Genomic DNA, 6,205 nt, shown 5'->3' with positions numbered 1-6,205 from the left:
ATGCTTCAGCTCTTCGGCCAGCTTGGTGTTCTGCTCGAGCAGTTCCGCATTTTTCTTCTTAGCCATCTGGGACTCCTTGGAATGCCTGACCTCGAACTCTTTGAATTGAGTAATGAAAGCCCCCGAGCGATGCCAGCTCGCGGTCATAGTTAGCATCCCCTGCGATCCGACAAAACGATAAGGTGATCGCAGAAAATGATAAAATAATTAAATAAAGCTCAGCAATGGATAGCGGCTTACGCTGGATATTTCGTTCAATGAACGATTGATTATCTAGTCAACCTCTATGGATTCGGTGCTGACAATGGCTTCTCAGCTGCGTCGGTGCCTCGAGAGTTTGGACATTCTCTCTTTGGCCAAGCTAAGCACAGCATTTGTCAGTTTGGTCAGGAGGTGTTTGGTCGGTAGTAGCTGGTGGAGGAGGGTTCTGGTCGACTGGTGCTGGGGGAGACGTCTGGTCGAGGGGAGACGGAGGGGGTGTTGTTTCCTTAGAAGGAATTGCTGTTGGAGGATCCCCAATCCGAGCCTTGTTGGTCGGAGGGGCCTTGTTGCTCTCTCCTCGGTGTTGCCTATTCCCCTTCTTCTTGCTCGAAGGAGCAGCGGGTGCGCTATAAAGCTCGAACATGTCTTCATATGACATATCTACAAGTAAGAAAACATACGAGCAGTTAGACAATATGAATAGATGTACTTACTACATCAAGAAAATAAGAGCAAGGAAATTGCAAGTAAAATACCCGAGTTACAATTACTGGTCGCTACACTATTTACTGAACTACTGCTACACTCACTCTCTGGCTTGGCAAATTATCTAAGAGTGAAAGGTCAGTATTGTTGGTTTTTATAGATCAAATCAAAAATTATACGCAGCGGAACAACAATCAAAATTGTTAATTTAACCCCACAATATTTCTAGATCTACTTCTTCACATAGATATATATATATTGAATCAAAGAGATGAATAGAAAATTACCTCAAGTCCTTCCTTGCTGCTATCTTTTTGTACGGCAAAATCCTTGAGATCTCACACCAGGATCTTCCAAAATGTTCTCAACACACAAAGAATGAGTGTGGGCTCGTTATACAAAACAATAGGCAAAATCTATTTATCAGATGTTCTCAACACATGAGATCTGATAAAGTTTGGACCTAAATTTGTGAAGAAAAGTGACCTAAGCTTGAAGCACTTTTCTATTTCTCTTAGGGAGATTTCACGATATATTTTCTATCTCTGAAAAGAATCGCTCTAAAAAACTGATCTTCTATATTTAATATATTCAATATATTAAAAATAAATAATATTAGTTATTTTAAACAATATAAAAATAACTAATCAGTTATTAGATTTTTGTTTAAATAATAATATTTTAATCATATTAAAATATCTCATTATTAATTTAATATTTAAATAACTAAAATTGTTGAACCAAGATTCTTCTAGAACCTTCTTGTGCGTGTAGCACAGTGACCGTGCACTGTGTTACACGCCCAACTCATGCCAGGGAGGGCATGTGATTTTCCTAATTTTCATCATTATTTAAATAGCCAAAATCTCAAAAATAAATTAATTCAAAATTAATTATATTTTTGTTAAATCAAATAATTAATTAATTCTCAATTAATTAATTATACAATAATTATGTTTAGTGCATAGAAAAATAGTTTACTTATCAAATAAGTCATTTTGCCCATTTTTGTATTTATCTTTGTCAGTGTTTGTTTGAGCCATTTCGGGGACCATGGACCTATAACATTAAGCTCCAATAAATTAAAACTAAATAATTAAACTCTTTAATCATAATAGTTAATTTACTAATTCTCATATTTCTCCACTATAAATTCAGAATTGAATTCATTATGTTATAGATATACTTTTATAGAAATCTTATTTTAAGTTGTCCATTGATATAATCATCTTACAATAGCTCAACCCTCTAATTAATTAGTTCATAAATTCGAATGGAAGAATTACCATTTTACCTTTGTAATTTACTTATTATTACTTAAGTACCATTAATTCACTAGTGAATAATTAATCTATAATCTAATTATAGATTTCAGCTCAAAATTATTTAGTTCCAGAATTAACCCTTTAGGGAATCAATATACAATCCGTTAGGAAAGATTAGATTTCGTATTGTTGATACATGTTCCCAACCATCCATGATATTAAATCTCCAAAACAAAAGTCATTAGCCTCAATCTATGAAGAGACCTTAACGAATGAATCAAGAGATTTAATAAACATAAACAGGAGTTCATGAACACTCAGGATTTAGGTTGATCTATAAATGATCATCAGTTATGATATGAATTACAAATCTTTATTATTAAATAGTTTTTGGATAAAGACTTTTATTCATATCGGTCATTGTCATATATAATGATATTATATAAAGCACATTTACCGAGATGTCTTACCACATCAATAATCTGAATCTAGATTATTGTATCAACATGATACTCAGTAAACCGTACTTACAACCCCAATTAAAGAAATCCATAACTTCAATTTGTTGTTGACTATTTTTATTCATTCATGTGATCTTAATTCTCTCGTACTAATACAAGATCACATTCTCAATGATGAATATGGAATTTTTCTGATATTTACAAAAAAACTATTCAAACAATAATTTAATAATCTAAATATAAAAATAATAGACCATTGTATTTATTTATTCATTGAAATAATAAATGTATTTTACATGCTTTTAGGACATACCCCTAACAAGTATCGTTCTCATCTAATGATTCAGGAATAGGTTCTAGGCGTTCAGAAACCTTCTGTTTGCCTTTCCCTGAAGGAGCAGGGGCAACAGCTACTCGCGGGGTGTTCAAAGGTTCCCTGATAGTCACCCTTGTTTCCCTCCTCCTCGGAGGTTGTGACACATCATGGTGCTGCTCGGGAACTTCTCCACCAGTAGCACTCCCTGCAGTTGATTCCCTCACATCCTGGTGAGGTGCCAGAAGGCCAACCAGCCTTAAATTATTCTCTGTGACTAGTTCTTTGGCGCTTTTTTCTATGTCATTCATGCTGGCCAGGGATGCTGCTCGAATCTCCATCTCTAGAGTAGGAGCTGGTCATTGCCATTGACCTGAAGAATACTAATTCTCTAAGGAATGTGCACAAAAGCTAAAGGGAATTAAATGACCAGAGAATAAAAGAAATTACCTCCTTGAGTGAAGGCCAAATTGTTGGTGACCAAGTCTGTTGTTAAAAATTACTCTTGGAAGTACTTTCCTACGTTGGATTTGTAGGTGATCTCACTCAGGAAGGAGCGAGCAGATTCCTGGTGGTAAAAATGGAAGAACCTCGCGCTGTTGTGATTGGGGTTGGAATTGAGATCAAATAAGTAATTGATCTCATGTGGCGTAGGCACAGGCCACTTCTTGTGGCTGTACAAGATATAGAGAGTAGAAAGCACTCTACATCCATTTGGTGTGATTTGGAAGGGGGCGACCTCAAAATAGTTGGCCACCACCTAGAAGAATGGATGAAGAGGCAAGGTTGCCTCTGCCTCAATATGGTATCTCGACCAAGCACTGTAGGCGCACCCAAGCAGGTTTTCCCTCTGGTCAATGGAAGGTTTGTTTAGGGTAATCTCAAAAAGTCCATACTTTTTGAGATAATTCCCTATCATCCTAGCTGTAATGTTGCTAGGAGGAGTAACGTACCATTCGACGTCTGGTCGAAGGACGTTCCGAGGATGGGCCTTTGTTTGGATTTCTGGTTGAAGCATTTTTTCGGCTCGACTATTGGTCGAAGGAATTTCAGCCCGAGGAGCAGGCTGATTTGCAGGTGGGTTGGTTGCTTTCTTTTTCTAGGCGGTTGATTTTACTCGACCCATGTTTGGTGGACTTGTTGAAGGTCTATGAAAAGGGTTACAGGAAAAAGGAATCTCCGGGATAAGTAACGACGGCTGATCCTGATCTTCAAGCAACTGGGCGAGCAAGTCATCGTCGATCAGCCTCTCACCTCCCCACGGATCGTGCATGAAAATCTGCGAACAGAGAAGGGGAGATGAGAATCTACGACCAAAAGACCAAGAAAGTATAAAGAGTTGGGATAACGTTGCTCATGTATAAACGTTAAGCTTTTATACGACCAGCATCATTCTAACAAAAACACCAAATTCTATGCGAACAGTTTAGAAAATAGATTAAAAAACAGAAGTGAAAAGTTTGTCGGGAAAATCTTTTCGACTCTGAAAGGACAGGAAAAACCCAGTTTTTTCTACAAGCTTAAAAATCGAATTTTTACTACGATTTTACACCCTAAATTAATAATCCTAACTACCAAACTGATTCCTAGCCCCTGCAAAGTATTATTTTCCTATCATATTAGGCTTGGATCTACGTACCTGTTTACCCCAAAACAATTTCTTCAAGAACGTTCAAGAACTTAGAATCTGAAATGGATATTGTACGCCCTGGTTTTCCCACGGGCTGTTTAGCAGGACAAGCCTCGGACTAATCAGGTTTAGTCCGAGGCTCCCGCAGGACGGAGGTTCTTTTTCCAGGACAGACCCTTGTCAGCTCGAGGGGGTCCTGTTTCCAGCTCGCATTTGTTGCCCAGGAGTTGAGAGTGACATCCGAAGGCCACGGACGGGAGCAGCTCGGGTTACGAACTGCTCAGGTCACGAGCTTCTCAGGAAGCTCCGACCCTATGGGAAGTCAACACGCAAGATAAACGTGCATATTCCTGCCATCACGTGCCCGATATCCCCCTGACTTCTCGGACACGCAGCAGGAACGTGCGTATTCAGACACCCACGGACGGGTTGGGCCGTGCGGCCCATTATCTCCTTCCATGCTGATTAGACCACACTTGTGTGTCAGGTTTAGGAATTAATCATGAATGTCACAGATTTGATATGACAAATGGTAAGGTCACGGGATGACCTCCCTACCAACTTCCAGGTGCCTTCTCCTATAAATAGGGAGACCCTGGGAGTTGATAGGGGTTGGAAAAAATAGTCTTTGAAGAACTATATACTTTGTAAACCAAATACCCAGAGAAGATCAATAATATTGACTAGTGGAGTAGAGGGATTTTAACCTTCGAACCACTTAAAAACGTGTCTTGAGTCACCTAGTTCTTTCCAAAAGATTTCATATCTGTGACGGTTCTACTTTTAGTACTAATCTCTTTCTCTTCTTCTCTTAATTATCTGTTGCCGAAGAACCGCGTCAACAGTTTGGTGCTTTCATTGAGAGGAAGTTCGATTAGTACTACCACAAACATCCAACTATGGTGACCACTCGATCCAGGCATGGCAACGAGACAGAGCAGCATGATGGGCAGGAGGCCCACCAGGTTGCCCTCCCTGATGAGCAAGATCCTGAAGTCCAGCAGAGACCAGGGAAGCAGCCGGCGGGCCAAGACGACACTGGTAGTTCAGCACCCCGGCCGCCTAATCCGAATCCATGTTATTACACTGCGGTGGAGATGGAGAATGCTCAGCTGAGGAGCCAGTTAGCAGCAGCTGGTCAGCAACTCCAGGATATTCTGAGCCGACTACCCCCTCTCACAACCAACGGTAACGTTGGAGAGAGGCAAGGCGAGGCTCCTAAGTCTCGCCGGAGTAATCGGTCCAGACGTAGCCGTTCGGGTCGACTTCCTGCAGCTAACTCCGCCCCTTCATCACACCATCAAGAGGCGAACTTCAGGGAAATGCCTCGGACCGGATAGCAGCAGTACAGCCGTTCGGTTAGGACGTCAACCCCCAGCTCTCAGCCTTCCTCGAGGACGCCCAGAAGAGGTATGTGAATGAATTAAAGGCCCACAACGGAGCGGAGTTCGTCCCGGAACAGCGTCAATCAAAACAGCAACGACTAGAGAAACAACTGATAACTTTCACGGAGGAAGACGCAGGCCATGTCCAATTCCCTCATAACGATCCCTTGGTCGTAACAGTCCAGCTCGCCAACCGGAAAGTAAGGAGAGTATTGGTGGACAATGGGAGCTCGGTGAACCTCCTGTTCTGATCCACCTTAGAAAAAATGGGTCTGACTGTTGCCGAGCTTAAGGCAACCTCGATGATGCTGTATGGTTTTTCAGGAGAAGGATCAGCAGCGATAGGGACAATCGAGCTGGTGATCACCCTAGGAGAGGAGTCCCGGACAGTGTCCAAACTACTCGAATTCGTGGTCATTGACTGCTCCGCTGCCTACAATGCCATTTTGGGTCGACCTACACTC

The sequence above is a fragment of the Humulus lupulus genome, chromosome 9 (genome assembly GCF_963169125.1).
Source record: "Humulus lupulus chromosome 9, drHumLupu1.1, whole genome shotgun sequence".
NCBI classification, from domain to species: Eukaryota; Viridiplantae; Streptophyta; class Magnoliopsida; order Rosales; family Cannabaceae; genus Humulus; species Humulus lupulus.
The sequence above is the reverse complement of the archived record's forward strand: the minus strand, read 5'-3'. Positions refer to the sequence as shown.